The following is a 17,183-nucleotide window of genomic DNA, read 5'->3' as shown; positions in this document are numbered from 1 at the left end:
CCATCAAGAGGAGGCTGAGAACCCGTCCGGGGAAAGGGCTCTGACATCATCAAATCCGAGGGGCCCACGTCCAAAGTGCAGGCTTCCCTTCCACCCGGAGGACTAGGAGCTACAGGACACAGGCTGCAGCGCAGAGCGGCCCTGCCCCCCACCCCCCACCCCCACCCGCGCTGTGCACCTGCCCGCGGAGGGAGGTGCCCTGTGCTCTCAGGCCCAGCTCCCCCCCCCCCACCGTCGTGGTCCCAGGTCCCAGCAGAGCTAATCCCCACCCCACCCCCGCAGCCTGAGCACCCAAGACCTGCCACTGAACCCGCAGGGCGGTGGATTCCGACCAGCCGCCCGCGCCCAGGTCTTGGGTGGCTTGGCGGGCGGGGAGGTGGTCCGTCAAGAGACCCTTGTTGGGTGGTTTCAGAGGCAAGTCAGCGCGGCCGCCTTCCCGCCCGCCTTCCCGGCTGAGCTGCGCAGGGGGCGGGGGGCGGGAGTGTCCCCACGTGTCCCGGGCTGCACGTGGCGGGGCCACCCCAAGGTCGTCCCCTCGGTCCTCCCGGCTCCCACTGCGCTGGTGGGGGAAGGCGGGTGGGGCTCGGCGGTGTTTACCTGGAGCAGGAAGCCCGAAGGGGGCGGGGATGGGTGGGGTGCGCGCGGGCCGGAGCAGCGCGTCAGTCACCGCTGCGCGCCAGTAAGGACGAGCCTCCAGCCCGGCGCCCGAGTCCCTGACCCGGAAGGCGGCGCCGAAGGCCCCGGGGGACCCCGCGCGCGGGGCCCGGGCAGCAGGGAGGCGGCCTGGACCCCGCGCAGCCCTCGGCGAGGCAGCGGCGAGCACGACGCGGTGGGTGACTTTCCTGGGGGCGGCGGCGCTTTGTCTCTGCGCTCTGGGAGCGGGGCGCGGGTTCCGGAGCGCGGTGCTCAGGTGGCGGGGCAGGTGGGGACAGGTAGGGGCAGGTGGCGGCCCTGAGGCCTCCCTGCGCTGCATGGCGTGGCTGTAGACCCGGGTCTGGAATCCGCGGGTCTCCGGGCTGGTCTCGGGCGGGGTCGCCCAGGATCGCTTGGCCTGGGGTGGCAGGGTGGGAGGTGACCATGGCCAAAGTGATCGCTCTCGGAGTGTGGCCACGATGTTGGTGATGAGCTGGCAGGAAGGCTGGGTCCCTAGGAGCTTAAAGTGCTAATTCTTCCCCTAGAGTGGAGGGGACCACCTTCTTCCCTACACCCCGGCTCCCAGGAGGCGGCCACGAGCGACTGGCCTGGCTTCCGCCCTTGCCGGGCCAGCCTGGGCTTGGCCACTGCACCTGTGCCCACCTGCGCCCACCTGCTCTCGGCACTGGCTCAGCCCCTCCTGGGCAGGAAGTCTCCTGGGGCCCATGGCCTGGGGGGGGAGCCCAAAGGTGTGGTGGGTCTGCAGCCATCGCTGCAGCCCAGGCGGCTCCAGGTCTGGGGGGCTGCCGGGGCAGCGCCTTGTGTCCCTGAGGGTCTCCCCCCTTCTCGCTGTGGGCACGGCGGGGAGCGGGGCTCGTTAAAAGGGTTGGTTTCTTTGGGGATCTCAGTGGGACGCTGGCAGGAAATGGGCGCGCTCTGGTTCCTGGTTCTCTGTGCGGCAGTTGCCTCGATGTGAGTGAGAATCAACACCATGTGATCCCCTCTCTCCTCGCGGCGGAAGTCACTGGCACAGCTGCTTGTGTGGGGGTGTGTGTGTCGGGGGGGGGGCTGTGACACCCTCACAGGCTGCAAAGTGTTTCAAGGGAAGCGGACTTTGCCAGCGTGGGGGAAGGGGGCTCCTGTTAGGACCTGCGGTTTGGGGAGAAGGTTATAGCCTGCCAAGGTCAGGGAGACATTTTACAGACCAGTGGCCCAAAGGTCAGGGCCACCCTGTCTGGGCTCAGTCCCCGGCCCACAGCACAGGCTCTCTGGCAGCCACCTTTGAGCGAGTGGGCCCCAGCATACAGAGCCAGCGTGGGGGGGGCGCGGCTGGGAAGAGACAGCTCTTCCGGAAGGACCAGCCAACCCCCCACCCCAGGAGGAGGCCCACCTAAGTGAGAGCTATGTCTCTACCTGGCGGTCGAGGGAGGCCGTCCATCACTCGTTTTATGTCAAGTGGCTAAACCGGAACCCGCAGCGAGCGATCCATAAACCTTGTCCAGAACTGTTGATTCGCAGGAACCCCCAGGGGCTTAGCTGTTCTGCAGTGACTACTTTTTTTAACTCGGCGTTAAACAAAAGCTGTTTTGTTTCAGTGCACTTTGAAAGTCTTTCTGAGGTGTCACCTCTCTGCCCAGAGATCAGGAAGTGCAGGGCAATGCTTTGCCCTGTGGTGGGACACTGAGCTCTGCTGCCACCTCTGTGTGGGACGTCGGGCCTCACGGTTTGGTGGCTGAAAAGCCCTTCTCGTAAATGTCCCATTTCTGCCTGAATTTTTTTAACTACTCCTCGAAGGTTAGTGTGTTTGCTTTTACATTCTCTCTAGATTCTTTAAAAATGTGGTGGACTGCCGGCAACTGTCTGGGCCTCCTCCCCACCCGCGCGTCCAGGTCGCACTTACTGCCCACTGACCACGCCGGGCTCTGCTCTGAGAGCCGCACGCCACCTTGCTCCCGTCCCGACAGCCTGGGACACTCGCCTTTCATGTAACTTCCCTCTCAGGCCCTCATTTCTGCTGATGAGGAAATCAGGGCCCAGAAACACCTGGACCCGCGAGGCTCAGTCCCAGGAGCTGGCCACCTGCCCCTGGTGGCTGCCCCACACAGCCTTGGGGGGCAGGACACAGTCCATCAACCTTATGCACCTGCCTCCCTCTTCCCCCTCCACTTAAAATTCCACCTCGAATGAGTTACCACTCCCGAAAACCTGCTTCCTCCTCGGAGTGAGTGATGCGGCCTCGCGGTGCAGTCACGTGCCTGTTAGTCATCCTCCACTCGCCCTCCTTAATTGTCAATAAAAGAGAAAAGAGAGTATTCTGATCACTTAGTGCCATTTTTAATAAGTAGCCACGAGGCAGTAAGGCAGTTCTGTGGGCCTGTTAGAGCCACGGAAGGAAGCGGACGGCAGTTGAAAGTGGCAGCGCCAGAGCCGGCATGAGCAGCACAGTGCGTGCAGCGAGGGGCCTTGTGTTCGGGGCAGGCAGAGACGCCACCAGCGGCTGGCCAGGTCAAAGACCTGGAGGAGCCAGGAGGAGGTGCCTGCCAGTGACTCCCTGCAAGGGACAGCTGGCCAGGGAGACAGGACCCGAAGCTGCAGCGCAGGGGGCCAGGAGGCGGCGGAGCTCCCAGCTGAGCTGCCTCCGGAGGCAGCCCCTCCTTCACGCTGCAGCCAGACGCTAACCTGTGTCTGCAGCTGCCGGGAAGGCCTCTGACTCGGTCACTGTTAACGACCCAAACCTGCGGATCTGAACGCTGCTCCTCCCTGGACTCCGGCCACCGCTGCTGGGTGGGAGGCTCTGTTATAAAAACTAGATGGATGCTCGGAGGGTGGGGACCGGCAGACATCGGTGGGGTCTCTGGAACATGTGAAAAATTCTAAAACTTGTCACATAAAACAAGCCACCCTGTAGGAAGCGACGTGAGTGAACAGGCTGGTCTGGGAGAGAAGCCTGGCAGGCCAGGAAAGCACACGGAGGTGTGCTGCCCATGTGTGTCACGACATCTCCCAGATGGCTGTTTATGTCCATCGTCCCTGCGGACGGCGCTGGCTCTGACTCACGGCACCGTGAGGGGAGGGTGGAGAGGAACGGACGCCGAGAACGAGCTGGGGAAGTGGGAGGCGGGAGTCTCTCTGACGCCGCGGCCTCCCCGCCCAGTGTGTCCTCCGGGGAGGAGGTGGTCTGTGTGTGCGGGGCAGTCACGGGGGCCATGCCAAAGTCTTTTTATTTTGAGATGATTGTGGGTTCGCGTGCAGCTGTGAGAAACAACACGAGAGACCTGCACGCCCCACGGAACACCCTGCAGGACTGTAGGAGGGAGTCGCAGCCGGGAATTGATGCTGACACACCCGGCAGCCTGCTTGAGGTCGCAGGTGTCACAAAGACACGTGCTGTCGCGTGTGTGGCTCTGTGAAATCCAACACACATGTGAATCATGTGGCCGCTCCAGTCACGTATGACCATTTTGTCGTGCTGCCCTTGAAAGCCACAGCCACCTCCCCCTTCTGTCCTCCTGTGGCCTTGGCACATGGTGACTGTGCTCGTAATTTTGTCACCGTGGGAACGCTGTACCAGTGAAATTACACAGGGTGCAACCGTTGTAGATGGGCTCTTTTCACTAAGCACACTCCTCCCGAGTGTGTCAGGAGCTTGTGCACTGTCACCGCTGAGCCAGTTCCCTGGTGCAAAGGGACCCCACCCTCACCATGCATGAGGCCCCGCGTTCAGAGTCCCCACATCCCTCCACAGCCTTGGGCTCTGTCCTGAGCGCCTCTGTCCCGTTCACCATCGCAGTGACTTCTGTCCCCTCTCTCCTTGTGTGTGTTCTGCTGCAGAGTGATCGGTTGTATTGATTTTTCCCCTGAGAACTAGCTTTTTGTTTCATTGATTTTTCTCCGCTGTTTTCCCAGTTTCAGTTTCATTGGTTTCTATTTTCTTCATTATTTCCTCCCTTCTACTGTCCTTGGACTTCTCTCTTCTCTTTTAGTTTCTCAAGTCAGAACTTAGATTATCGATTTGAGAACTTTTTTTTCTGATGTAATCACTTGGTGCTATAAATTTCTTCCCCAGCACAGCTGTAGCTATGCCCACGTATTTTAGTGAGTAAAGATTTGGATACGAAAAACCAGAGAGAAGCAGACAAATACCCCATGAGCAGGGTTATAGCTGTCGGAGGTCTGTCTGGGAGGTGTCCGGCCATGTGCCATGAAGAACAGACGCCTTTAGTGAAGACACAGGAAACACTGTACACAGGGAATGACGCCTCAGTCCCCCTTGAAGTGGGCACCTGGGGACCTCACACAGTTCTCCCAGTTGCCACCAGCTGCCCCATCATATTTTCCTGTATCTCATTGATACCTGACATCTCTTCCTTTTCAAAGGTGATTTTAGTTTGGGAAAAGCCAGAAGTCTCAGGGCACCAAATCTGGGCTGTAGTGGGGCTGAGTCACCTGGGTGAGTTGATGTTTCACCAAAAACTCCGCACGAGACGTGATGCGCGAGCAGGTGTGCTGTCCTGAGGAAGCTGCCAGTCACCAGTTGCCCGTAGCTGCGGCCTCTGAGTCATGTGAATAGTTTCTGTAGAGGAAGGTTCCAGCTCAATGCAGAAGTAGATGCACATTCCTTGCTCTACTCAGTCACTTTGAATGTGACGGCCACACGGTGCACACGCTCACTCAACAGTGTCTACCACCCCCACTGACTGGTACAGTGAAGTTGTCACTGTTCACACACGCACATTCCAGTGCCCTCTCCTGGGCTGCCAGGTCACATCGATGTCTCACAAACCGTTCTTGTCATGTTAACAATGGCTGGACTTTCTCTGGATGGACCTTACCTATATTATGGCGTAATCTCAGAAATTAGGTTAAATTATCTAGAACGTCAGGTATCAACAGAGGTCAGGTTCGAAGTAACAACATTGAATGGGAAAGATCAAGTTGCAAAAGAATAAATAAGGTATGATTCATGTAGCAAATACAGAAACCCAAGCAGGCGGGCCGTCCACCGGCCAGACATCACCGTGGCCAGTGGGCGCTGAGGGCCAGTGCGTTTCACAGCACAGAGCAGTCGCCCCAGTGACTCCTTCTGCATTTGAAGGGTTTCAGTACCTGCCAAGGAGAAGCAGCCTGTCGAGAAGAGCAGCCTCATTTCCTGTGAGAAATCTGTGGCTTCAGGCCTCAGACAAGCTCCCCTCTCCCATGGGTGTCACCCCCCCACCGAGCAGCCACTGACCCAGTTTCTAGATCGGTGTGTGCCCCCAGGAGGCCCCTGCTGGCGGCTCCCTCCTCACCCCTCCACCAGCTGGCCCCGCACTCTGGGGGTCGGATGACATGCCTGCCCCTCCCCAGAGCGCTGGCCCCAGCCCCCGTGCTGCCCACCCCTCCGGCCAGTGGCACACTTCAGGCAGTGTGGGTGGCCCTCCTGCCGGGACAGCCCAGCCCCTGCTCCGCTGCATCTGGGGTCTGATCTGGAACGAGAGGCAGCCCACACACAGCACCCCACCAGGACCAGATCCCCCACTGGCAGGGGGTGGAGTCCCTAGGAGGCCGGAGGGCAGCCAGGCCGACCCAGACCCCTGGCCCTCTCACCGGGCCATGGGACTCGGGGGCACTAACATTGCCCTGGGCGTCTGCCAGTCTATGTTCCACCCAGAATTTGCATGAAGTGTAGTTCCACGGCCCCACCTTCGCCTCACCTCTGGGGGGTCAGGCCCCGGGCTCCGATGAAGGCAGGGGCGGGCGGTGAGCGCCCAGCGTCCACCCAGGTCTGCGAGGGTGACCCGATGTGCCTTCCACCTGCTCACCGCGGGCTCAAGTGCACAAGGCATTCTTCGAGTTCACTGACAGCCCGGCTCCGAGGGACAAAGAGCGACTCCTGCAGAGCACGGTTCTGCGCTGGCGGTCTGTGTTTATGTACACTCCTGTTTTTGACACTTCCTCCACCGTCAGAGGGGACCGTTCACTCCCTGCCTTATCGCCGGCCTGTCTGACAAGGAGTATTTACGGGGCCCACGTTCGTCATCGGATTTCTCGCTTAGTTGAAACCCAACGTCTTGGCTAAGCTAAGCAAGGTTTCCAAACACAGTGAACGCGCAATTAACTTTGAAAGCCTGCTGCCCGTGTGTGGGGCGCTGTGTCACGCGTGACCAGGACTCGGAGTTAAAGCAGAACGGGTCCTGACCCTGAAAGGGCTTTGAGTGTGACGAGGGACCTTGGACGTCCGCAGACAGGTTTCCCGAGGCAGAACATCGCTGAGCACCCCGAGCGAGACGTGTGAGACAGAACTCGGTGGGGCTGCAGAGGTGCGGGGTGGGGGTGTGCTGGGCCAGGAGGGAGGCTCCGCAGCTGTGGGGCATCGGCGCCGGGCTGGAAGGCCTGCTCTGCCCAGAACGCTGGCGCCCGGGCGCCCCCAGCCGCCTGCCGGCCCCGGGCCGGTCTGGGCGTTGAAGTCGTGTTTCAGAGGTGGGCACGGTGCCCACGGCTTCAGCTTAATGCTGCAGTGTGATGGCCACGGGATTCATTATTTTGCACATTGGAACTGTTGCTGAAGGGGCAGGATTTAAACCAGGTGCTTACACCTGCCTCGCCGACTTCAGACCTGTGCTGGACGGGGGGCTCTGGGGGGAGGCTGACCCAGGCCTCGCCAGGCCGAGAGGGCGGCCGCACGAGCAGACACGTGTCTGCGGGGGACGCTCCCCTGCACGGGGTTAGCCTCGCCGAGGCAAAGGCGCTGCAGGAACTTGAAGTTTCGTGTGGAGGTGGACTCACACCTGTTCAGGGCGTCATGCTGTTGACACAAAACCCGCCTGATTTGAATGTGAAGGTAGAAGAGGCCACTGGTGGCATCTTTGTGGGGCTCAGGTGACACCGTCATGTCACCGGGTCCTCAGTCTCTGAGACTGCACTGGCTTTCGTGACATAGTGGCACAGGGGCTGGATGTGTCCCTTGGACTCACTCCCAGAGGTGGTTCCTGGCCTCTCTGTGGGCCGCGTGGTGACCGGGACACCTGGGCCCATGGGGTTGGGGCGCTGTCCTGCTGCCCGAGTCCCGTCACCTTCGTGTCCTCGTCTCAGACTGACCTTTCCAGTCACTCCCCGGGACCCTCCGCCCACCACTGAGGCGCGGGTTTCCTGACCTTTGCAGATGTTTGGGGGACACCGGGGAGGGCAGGTGTGACGGGGTGCAGAGGGGTGGGATCCGTTCGCTCCTCAAAGCAGAGGAGACCCGGACCCCAGCCAGGCCCGTGGGCTTCGTGAAAGAGATAGAAGAGCCAGCCTGGGTCACCGGGCAGCACCCGCGTGGGCCCGCCTCTGAGGCGGGGCCGGTCAGCACAGGCGCCCAGGGCATTCCACCCCGGGGGCGGGGTCTGCCCCCCAGGCTGCGCACGGACTCGGCTTCACTGTTTCTATGTGACCATTGGGATGAAGCTCACAGCAGGGACCGGTCTCCAGAGTAGCACCCTGGAGGGCCGTGGTTCCTGTTGGCACCCCCCTCCCCGAGGGAGCTGTCCCCCCCCACCGTACCCAACCAGTCACCCCCGCACTCAGTGCCGCACCTGCTTATTGCTCCCGGGTCCCCGTCTCCATGCGGGAGCCCCTGGCAGGCCCCACCGAGGGCCTGCCTCTGCCCTGCATCGTGGGCGCCCTGCACAGCCCTGCTCAGGCCTCCACGCCCGCCCTGTCTTCTCCCCTCTGTCTGTCCCCCCCAGAGGCCCTGGTGCCGAGCCGAGGGGGCCGGGCTGTGTGTAGGGCCGGGCGCGCCACGTCTGTGCCCACTTCCTCCCCAGGAGCAGCCCCGCGAACGGCGGGGGAGCCCCCACTTCCTTTCTGCGGTGCCCTGTGTTCAAAAGGAACACGGGCTTCCGTTTCCAGGGGACACTCTGCCCGAGGCAGCCCCAGCGCTCCCCGCTCCACCAGGGGGTGGAGGCTGCAGGGACCCCCGCGTGCAGCGGCCGGGCTGGTCCACGTGGCCATGCTGCCCTGTAGCCCCCACCCCCCGCCCCGTCCACACCGGGCCCCGATGGGGCAGAGACTGCCCTCAGGGGCCGGCCTGGAGACAGGCCCGTGGCCGTGTGATTGCCCGCAGGCACGCCTGTGGGGCAGGGGCTGCCTTCAGTGTCTTCTCCCGGTCACCTAGCCGATCACTGCGCACCTACTATGCACCAGCCACTGCTGCCCGTGCTGGGGACCAGCCGTGGGCAAGCAAAGTCCCCGCTCTGCCCTCTGGTCACCCACTACACCTGCTCCCCCTGGAGCAGCCCCATCTGCACAGTTTTAGGTGGAAGAGTGTCAGGTTGGGCCAGGGCTTGTCTCCTGGGCGCCACAGGTTGGACGGGGTGCATGTAGCTGTCCCCTGGTGTCCAGAGGACACGGAAGAGGAACACGGTGTGTGCAGTGCGAGGTCACTGGTGTGTGTGCATGCACATGTGTCAGTGTGCTTTGTGTGATCATCTGTGTGTGTACATGTGTACACATGTGTGAGCTCTGCTCTGGGCTTTGCCTAAACCTGATCGGAAATGCTGGATTTTTAAAGGCCCCAGGCCTGCAGAGTTGGCGTGTCGGGGCCATGCCCACCCTGTGGCACTCCAGCGTGGTCACTGTCACCGCAGCCAGACCCCGAGCTCCTAGCCCGGACCCCTCCTTCTCCCAGGTGCGATGCCAGTGGGGCTCGGGGACACCAGGGGACCCGTCTGAGGCCGCCGGCCGCCTGTGGCCGCAGGGACTAGAGTCCAGACTCCCTGCCCCAAACCTGTTTTCACTGAGTCTTCACGTACTGTGGCCCGTCTCAAACTGTCTGTGGACAGCACTGCCCGTCACTTGAGTCTGTGGTTGGGGTCCTATCAGAAATGTGACCATGGGCGGGGGGGGATGTAAGTGACGAAGACACTTTCTCCTTGTTTCGACGTGGTCACAGGAGGAAATATACTCTGCAGAGATGTCCAATTTTGAGAGCACAGCCTTCATTTCCTGTAAAAGGCCTTCCTGCACGACCTTGATTTTGATGGAGCAACAAAACCATGAGGCCCCAGCCTCCTGGTGACGCCTCATCACCGTCCGAAAGGGCGTCTGTCCTCTGCCTGGGGCCTGAGGGGGGCCCGGGACAGCCCGGGCTCCGCCTCAGTCTGAGCATGGTGTTCGTACCCGAGTCATGCTCTCTGGACCTTTGTCATTTGACTGTTCGCTTAAATGCCACTGCTTCAGTGACAGAGTTGTGAAGGGGACATAACCCCGTGTGCGTGCGTTTCCGTGATGCTCCGTCCCCTGCTGTCACCGGTGGCAGTTCTCACATTAAAGCAGGAGGTGTGACGTCACCAGCCCAGGGACCTGAGGAGCCTTCGGTCCTCCGAGCACACGTCAGGGCTGAGACGAAGCACAGGGCACCCTCGAACCTCCCAACGAGCCTGAGAGGTGACGTGTCGGGATATCCAGGTTTTGAGGAAACTGAGTGCCCTGCCCAAGTACCCTGCACAGTCCATGGCTGAACTTGAACTGGAACTCCAGGGACTGTGTCCGGTCTTGGAGATGCCAGCACAGCAGAGACTGGGCCACCGCCAGGCCCCACGCTGCCCCCCGAAACTGCTGTGGGGACTTGGGACCTCCCTTCTGGCTTCAGTGTCGCAGCCCCCATGAACCGAGGGGTGGAGGGAGGGGACAGACTTCTGGGACCTCTGCTCACACGCGCGAGGCTGCCACAGCAGGGTTCCTGCTGGGAGTCCAGTGTCCCCCTCAGCGTCACACTCTCTGGGGACCTGTCACCCACCCTTCTTGTTCAACAGAACTGCCACTTGCTCACATCCTCTATCTTTCTATTTCCTGGAGAAGTAGGGACTTGCCCCGGGAAGCCGTGCGCCCTGCGTGGCAACACGGCACCCAGCAGATGAGCTCTGAGCACAGGGCTGGGGTGGGGGTGGGGCTGCAGCGGGGCTGCTGCTCAGAATCTGGGCGTTTCAGATCAACAGGTCCAGGACTCAGGGGTCTCTGGGTCCCCTTCCTCAGAAACGGGGGGTTTATTTCCGCCCGACTCGCACAGGAGCCCTTCGGGCCCCAGGCCGCATGCGGACAGACACCTGTCTGCCCCGAGCACCAACAGAGCACATCACGCCCAGAGGTGAGGGATCCGCCAGTTGCTCTGGAGGTGACTAAGGTGCCCGGAATCACATAAGCATTGTTCTGTCCTTGGTCACCAGCTCTGGTCGTGAGCAATGCCTGAAGATTCCACGCCCCCTCTGTCACAGGAGTGAGTGTCCAGGGTCACGCTGCACACCCCGGCGGGGGATGACAGCACGTGCACGGTTGCGTCCCCTCTAATTGCTGTGTCAGTGTCCTGGGCCGTGTGGCATGCATGCACCGGCAACAGGGCCACACATGACTCCCTGCAGGGCCCAGGAGATGGGGCCGGGGGCCGGTTGTCGGAGGTCAGGCCCTGCCAGGGCTCACTCCCCTCTGACTCATGGCGAGTGCCCTGGGGAACTGTGAAACATTAACCAGCAATTTCCACAGTTCCTCCAGGAAGTGGCATTTGCCCTCTGGGTTTCGGAGGAGGAGTGGCGGGCCAGAGCCCTCCAAGTGTGCCCCACAAGAGCGGACACACCCCGGGCACTGGGCCGCTCGCCCTGGGGGTCTCTGTCCTGGAGCCCCAGCCTGCCTGGTCCCAGCACCAGGCCTCTGGGTGGGCAGAGGGCAGGCACAGCGGCTGTGGGCCGCAGGCACAGACACAGGGGGATGACCGAGTTCGGCCACCTGCACTGCGAGGCCTCCAGCCTCCCCACCCGCTCAGATTGGCCCTGGGTGTGCCCAGCCAGGCCCCGCCCTGCACCAACAGGCTGGTCTGGACTTGACGGCCGGGGGCCCCAGCGCATGCCAGCTTCCCGTGACTCTCTGTTTCTACACGAAGCATGCCCAGTCCCCAGCACAGTGGAGGAAAGTTAAACGTCTCAGCCACCGCCCGGACACTTGCGGACACCTTAACCAACATTCTGACCGTCGGTCTGAGTGGAGCAGGAACGCACTACGGTTTGACCTGCTGCTGCTTCTGCCAAGAACTCGCCTTTGCAGCGACCTGGCAGGGAGGCAGAACTCCTTACCCAGGAAATCCAGAATGCAATTTGCTGCCTGTCCTTGGACAATGGCTTTATCTACAAAGTCAGCTGATGCCGAGCAGGGCGAGTTCAAGGGCCCACAACCAGCTTGCCAACAAACTCCATTTTCATGCAATTCCGTCCTTTGCCTTTAAAATGGTTTGTGATCGCTCTCGGGCCCTGTTCCTCTGTGCTGTGAATCTACTCACATCTCACAAGCCCACGGAAAACAAAGGGTGGTAATAACTGGGGTGTTACTTGACACCCCGAGAAAGAGTCCCTGTCCCCCAGAAATCCAGCTCCTGCGTTCTTCCCAGACACGTCTGAGGGGCTGTGTCGGGCTGAGCCGGGAGTCCTCTGCTCGCGGGAGCCGCAGGCACCTGTGGGGCTGCGTCCTGAGGCCACGGAGGAGCAGATCCCCCAGCTCACGGGCCGGGGAAGCCTCTCACCTGGACGTGAATGTCTGACGTGCACTCTGACCTAGGCCCTTTCCGAACGTTTCAGGCTGTCAGTCTGTCCGGGCCACTCTAACCGCAGCCCAGGGGCCTTGGGAACAGCAAACAGGGGAGGCAGGGAGTCGGAGGTCAAGGCGCCTGCAGGGTCAGTGTCAGGTGAGGGTCCTCCTCCTGAGTCACGGGGACGCCTTCCAGCTGGGTCTTCACGTGGCCTGGGGGGAGGGCGCTCTCTGGGGTCTCCTCAGGGAGAGCTCGCACCCCACCTGCGAGGGGCCCCTCCCTCACGGCCTAACCACCGGGCAAAGGCTCGGCCCCTCACGCCGTCAGCGAGGAGGTGGGTTTCTACTGCTGAGCTTGGGGGAGATGCAGGCCCTGGGCCCACGGCACAGCTTTGGGAGACCTGCCTGCTCATCCCAGCAGAACTGAGCTGCCCCCAGAAATGGGGGACAGCATCATTGTGGCCTACGGTGTCCCCTCCCAAGACCCGGCCATGGGTATTCGTCCACTTCCACGGTAACATGTGCACGCCCTTCGGGGCCTCTCCCACCCCGGGTCCTCACGTGGCCCAGCCCTCCCCCGGGAGCCCTCTGCGCCCACTAAGGGCCCGGGTGTCTCCTCCTGCACCCCCTGCTCCTTCCACGGGTCTCCATTTATCTGCCGCTTTCCCTGAGGGACAGCATTCCACCGCAGTCACCAAGGGCTCAAAACACACCTGTGTCCTCCCGCAGCCCGCAGCCCCGAGTCTGGGTCCAAGGCTTGGGTAGGGCTGTGCTCCCGCCCGCACTAAACAGTGGTCAGTGGCCGCGCCGAGTAAACACCTGCTGACCCCCGCGTGCACTGCCCGCCCGTGTCCTGCAGCCTCGGGAGCGGACGGAGGGACGAGCGCCTGCCCTTCTCGTTCCAAACCGCGTGCGCCCCCACGGGCGCTCCTCGGGACAGGTCCTGGGCGCTCATGCGCGGCTCCTGGACAGAGGGAAGCCTTGTTTCTATGCTGTTAACCGTGCGGCAGTGCGCGCTCTTAGACCCGCCACGTGAGACACGACCAGGATGGAGAGAACGTCGGCGAGGCCCTGTTTCCAGCTCACACCTTCCCCTGCAGGCGCTTGCTCTTCTCCTGGCTCCACGCGGCGGCCCGCGTCGCCTTCGCTCACAGGGCCGGTCCTGCCCTGCCATCGCCGAGGGAGGGAGCACATCCCGGCGTGTCGGTCCCGTGTCTCCATGGAAACACGCGTTTTCAGAGTGCTTTCTTGAACATGAACTCAAAAAAACCTTATTGTCCAATCAGCAGCATCTTATGAAAATGAAGGCAAAAGAACCGTCAGTCTGTAAAAATTGTACAACCGTGGTTCGTTTCCTACACCATGGGCGTAAATGCAACTAGACAATCGATTAGAAATGAGCGTAGACCAGCGGGTGGCTGGCGGACAGCGGCCCGCCCAGCCCCACACTAGGTCCCGCCCACGCAGGGCCCGCCCACGCAGGCCCCGCCCCCTGCATCTCTGTTCCTCCGGGAGACGGCAAAGAGGGCTTGGGGACCACGCCTATGAAGCCAGCTCTGTGAGAAGACTTAAATGAAACCTTCTCTATGTCACAATAAATCTATCGAAACAAAAGATTTCACAATGATCCCGTTTCCTGTAACAGTGCCCTCAAGGGTACTGCAGAAATAGCCAGTGCAGCATTTCAACGTCGCAGGGTGTCTCCGAAGTTTGGGGAAGGGCTGGTCTTCTCTCCACCTCAACTCGGTATAGTCTTGTTCACAGTTTTTTAAAATTCCTCAGTTGCAGTTCACCTACAACATTGTATCAACCTCAAGTGTGTAACATAAGATTAGACGTTTATATATCCTCCAAGTGATGCCTCCCTGAGTCTGCTGCCCCACCGTACAGGGTTGTTTCAGCACCATTGACTGTATTCCTGGGCGGCACTTGAACTTGCAGGAGGTACGTCACTTCCCCGCAAGGGTGTCTGGGTCGTCTGTCAGTCAGCAGGAGCTTCCTGCGGGCTCACAGTGTGCAGTCACTTCCCGGCTCCTCGAGGGCCACTGGCATTCCACCCCTTTTCCGTCCCTGAACTTGGCCTTTGAATGTGGGTGTCCATGTATGTGAGAACCCACAGAAAGATCTCTGCACTTTGGCTGGGATGGTGGAGCAGTGGTCAGCAAGGAGGGTCTCCTCTCCTCCTGGCCAGCCACACTGGTGACAGGCACCTTGGTGGGGGGAGAGAGAGAGAAGAGCCAGCTCGTCCAGAGACGAGGGTCCCACCTGCCCCTGGCCCTCAGCGGCTCCTCCATGGGCTCCTCGCTCCTTAGCCCAGCAAGGGAGCCCTCGTTACTTCCACTGTGGGGGACCCGGGGCTCGGGCAGCGGAGGTACCTGCCCTAGGTCTCCAGCAGGAGCATGGATGGGCCCCAGGTCTCAGGTTCCCACCATCGGCCTTGCAGCTGCACGTTCTCGGGCACCCATCCTCTCACAGGGCTCCATCTGCGCCCATGTCCCGGGCTCTCCGCCAAGAGAGCGGCCGAAATCCCTGTGCCCTGGGAGCGGGGAATCACAAACGGTGAGACGGAACGGCTCTCCCATCGGGCCAGGTGACTTCCCCGGGACAGGCCTCCCGAATGTTCCTCTTGCTCTTTCTGATTAATTGCAACAGCGAGATGAAATGAGGGTGACCCCGATCTTCCGGCTCTTTGACTTGCACATGGTCTTTTCACTGATTACAGAGCCCAGCTGCTGGTTCGAGGCCTGTCCCTGTGTCATGTCATGGCAGGAAGGTGGCCTTCCATCACCTGACCATTGCCACCCTGGTGACAGGGCAGGGCGGTCCTACTGGGTCCAGGCTGCTGACCACCCCCTGCGTCTCCATACACATGCCGTCTTCTCACCGAGGGGCAGTTGGACAGGCCAGCACCCAGGGCTGACGGCCAGAGACCGTCGTCCCACCGACGAGGCCGGAGCATGCCTGCTCTGCGTGATGCGTCAGAAACGCTGATCAAATCTAACTGGTTTTGCTTGAATTCAAAAGTCTGACCTGCACCTTTGTGACTCGGGTCTATTCTGTGTGTGTCCAGCTTTCACGAGTCTCCTGAAGTGTGATTACAGCCCCCAAGCGTGACCTCGAGCTCCGCTCTGACGCACGGGGAGGTTTGGGTCAAGCACAGCGGGAGCCGTTCTCTCCTGGGAGCCGAGGGCGTGTCCCGTGGGTAGAGCTCAGCCGTGCCTCACAGTCCCTTTGTCCAGAACCGTTCTGCCTGAATCCACACACAGCCCCAGATATTTACAAGCCCCGTGGGCCTCTGACGTTGGCTAAGTCCTTCAAGTTCTGTTTTCTGAAGAGGAGCATGAAGGGGTGGGGTGCAGGGGCTGCCAAATCCTGGCAGGGAACCAAAACAAACGGGGGTGAGGGCCAGACCGAGGCGGCAGGTGGCCGGGGCTGGAGGACAAGGGTCAGTGATGCTGCCCAGCTGGGAACGGAGGTGGTGACGCGAGGGGCTTTGTGCCCCCAAGGGGAAAGCCCTGAGAGTCCCAGCCGTCAGCTTCGATGAAAGGAGGTCACCTGTTCTTCCTGTGCTTTAGAACAGGCTCTTCCTTGTCCCGGGAACAGCAAGGCGGACCCACGTGCGTTTGGGGCATCACCCTTCTACAGATTCCGTGTACACGTAGCAAGTTCTCAGGGTTCCTGAAAACTGCCCAACATTTGCTTTACTCAGCATTTACCTTAACGGAGCTGACAAGGGGCCAGACTTCAGAGTGACTGCCGCTGCCCACCCACCCGCGCCCTCTGAATGCAGCCCAAACCCCAGAGGGTGAGGCTGAACACTGCCCCCCATTTCTTGCAGCCGTTCCTACAGCAGAAAGTGCCCCAATCTCCATTCCCCCCACGAGACTACCCGTAGTGTTTTTGGTCTAATGGAATAAATGGAGAAGGTGGGTGACAGAACCCCCGTCCGTACTGAAATGGCCCGCAGAGCTACACCTGCGTTTTTAAATGCATACGCTTTACTGCCCATTCAACTCTACTTTATTGCTGACACTGTGACAGACGTCTCTGCTGCCCCCTCCTCCCGGCCCCCGTCCCTTCCCGTCGCAGTGCCGTCGCCCTGTCCTGTGCGTGTTTCGGGCCGACCCCTCCCCTCCTCCACCCAGCGCCCTCCGCCCTGAGACCAGCAGTCTGCCTCATGCCTCCGCGCCTCCGCTTCTATTTTGTCTGTCGGTTCATCCTGGTGATTAGATTCATATGGTACTTGTCTTCCTCTGACATATTTCACTCAGCGCAATAAAAAATCGGCTTTTTCCTCTCTGCTCATGAAGCATGAGGAGCTCAAGGGACTTGTTGAAGCTGGTGCCACATTGGCATCGGAACTGAAGCATCTTCGATCGCACGTTGTTGAGATTTTGTCTGAGTTGTTGGAAGTGGGGCCGTCCCCGGACACGTCTCCTGCCCCGGTGCCCATCCCCGAGAGTCACAGTCTAGCTGTTTGCTCTCCACCTGTGGCAGCTCATTAGTCACCCAAGAGGCAGCCAGGACTGTGGGTGACTGTGGGAAAATTCAGAGAATGCCCCGTTTTCTGAAGAGAACCTTCAGGGTTAGAGAATGACTCACTTCAGTGGCTTTTGAAGGAAAGCCGTTCCGGGTCCAGCAGGAAGCCGGGACCTACACGTCCTCCCGGAAGACACAGTGCGACAGGGCGGTTGGTCGCTGTCCTGAAGGTGGGGCGCTGTGCCCAGGGGTCAGGTCTGAGGGGTGCCTGGACCTCGGGTCCACGCAGGGCCCATGTGGGCTGAGATCAGTCAAGAAAAAATACTGTGAATTTGCTGCTAGAGAGTGGGTTTGAATATACAAACAGAAACACAGTGTTTTTTTCTTTTATCCAACGTTCTCTCCCCTGGAAACTCTGCAGATTTTTGGCATACCTGTCTGATAAGACGCCCTGGGTGGGACTGCGCGGCTTCTCTGCACACGGGGCCCTGGCAGTGAGCACACGGGGTGCACTTGTCACCCTTCATCTGTGGCTCCTTCCG

The 17,183-nt window shown here is 60.8% G+C and overlaps 1 protein-coding gene across 1 annotated transcript in view; it reads left to right on the top strand.

The window, feature by feature from the left end:
• The first annotated feature begins 597 nt into the window (after positions 1-597).
• The window catches only part of MBP (myelin basic protein), a 62,764-nt gene continuing 46,178 nt past the window's right edge, over positions 598-17,183 (top strand). Inside the window, 1 exon segment of the mRNA XM_037145872.2 lies at positions 598-829. The gene's annotated coding sequence lies outside the window, so the exon portion shown is untranslated.

Source organism: Artibeus jamaicensis, unplaced genomic scaffold, assembly GCF_021234435.1.
Source record: "Artibeus jamaicensis isolate MK-2021 breed Jamaican fruit bat unplaced genomic scaffold, CSHL_Jam_final contig_354, whole genome shotgun sequence".
In the NCBI taxonomy this organism is placed as follows: Eukaryota; Metazoa; Chordata; class Mammalia; order Chiroptera; family Phyllostomidae; genus Artibeus; species Artibeus jamaicensis.
The sequence above is the reverse complement of the archived record's forward strand: the minus strand, read 5'-3'. Positions and strand labels throughout refer to the sequence as shown.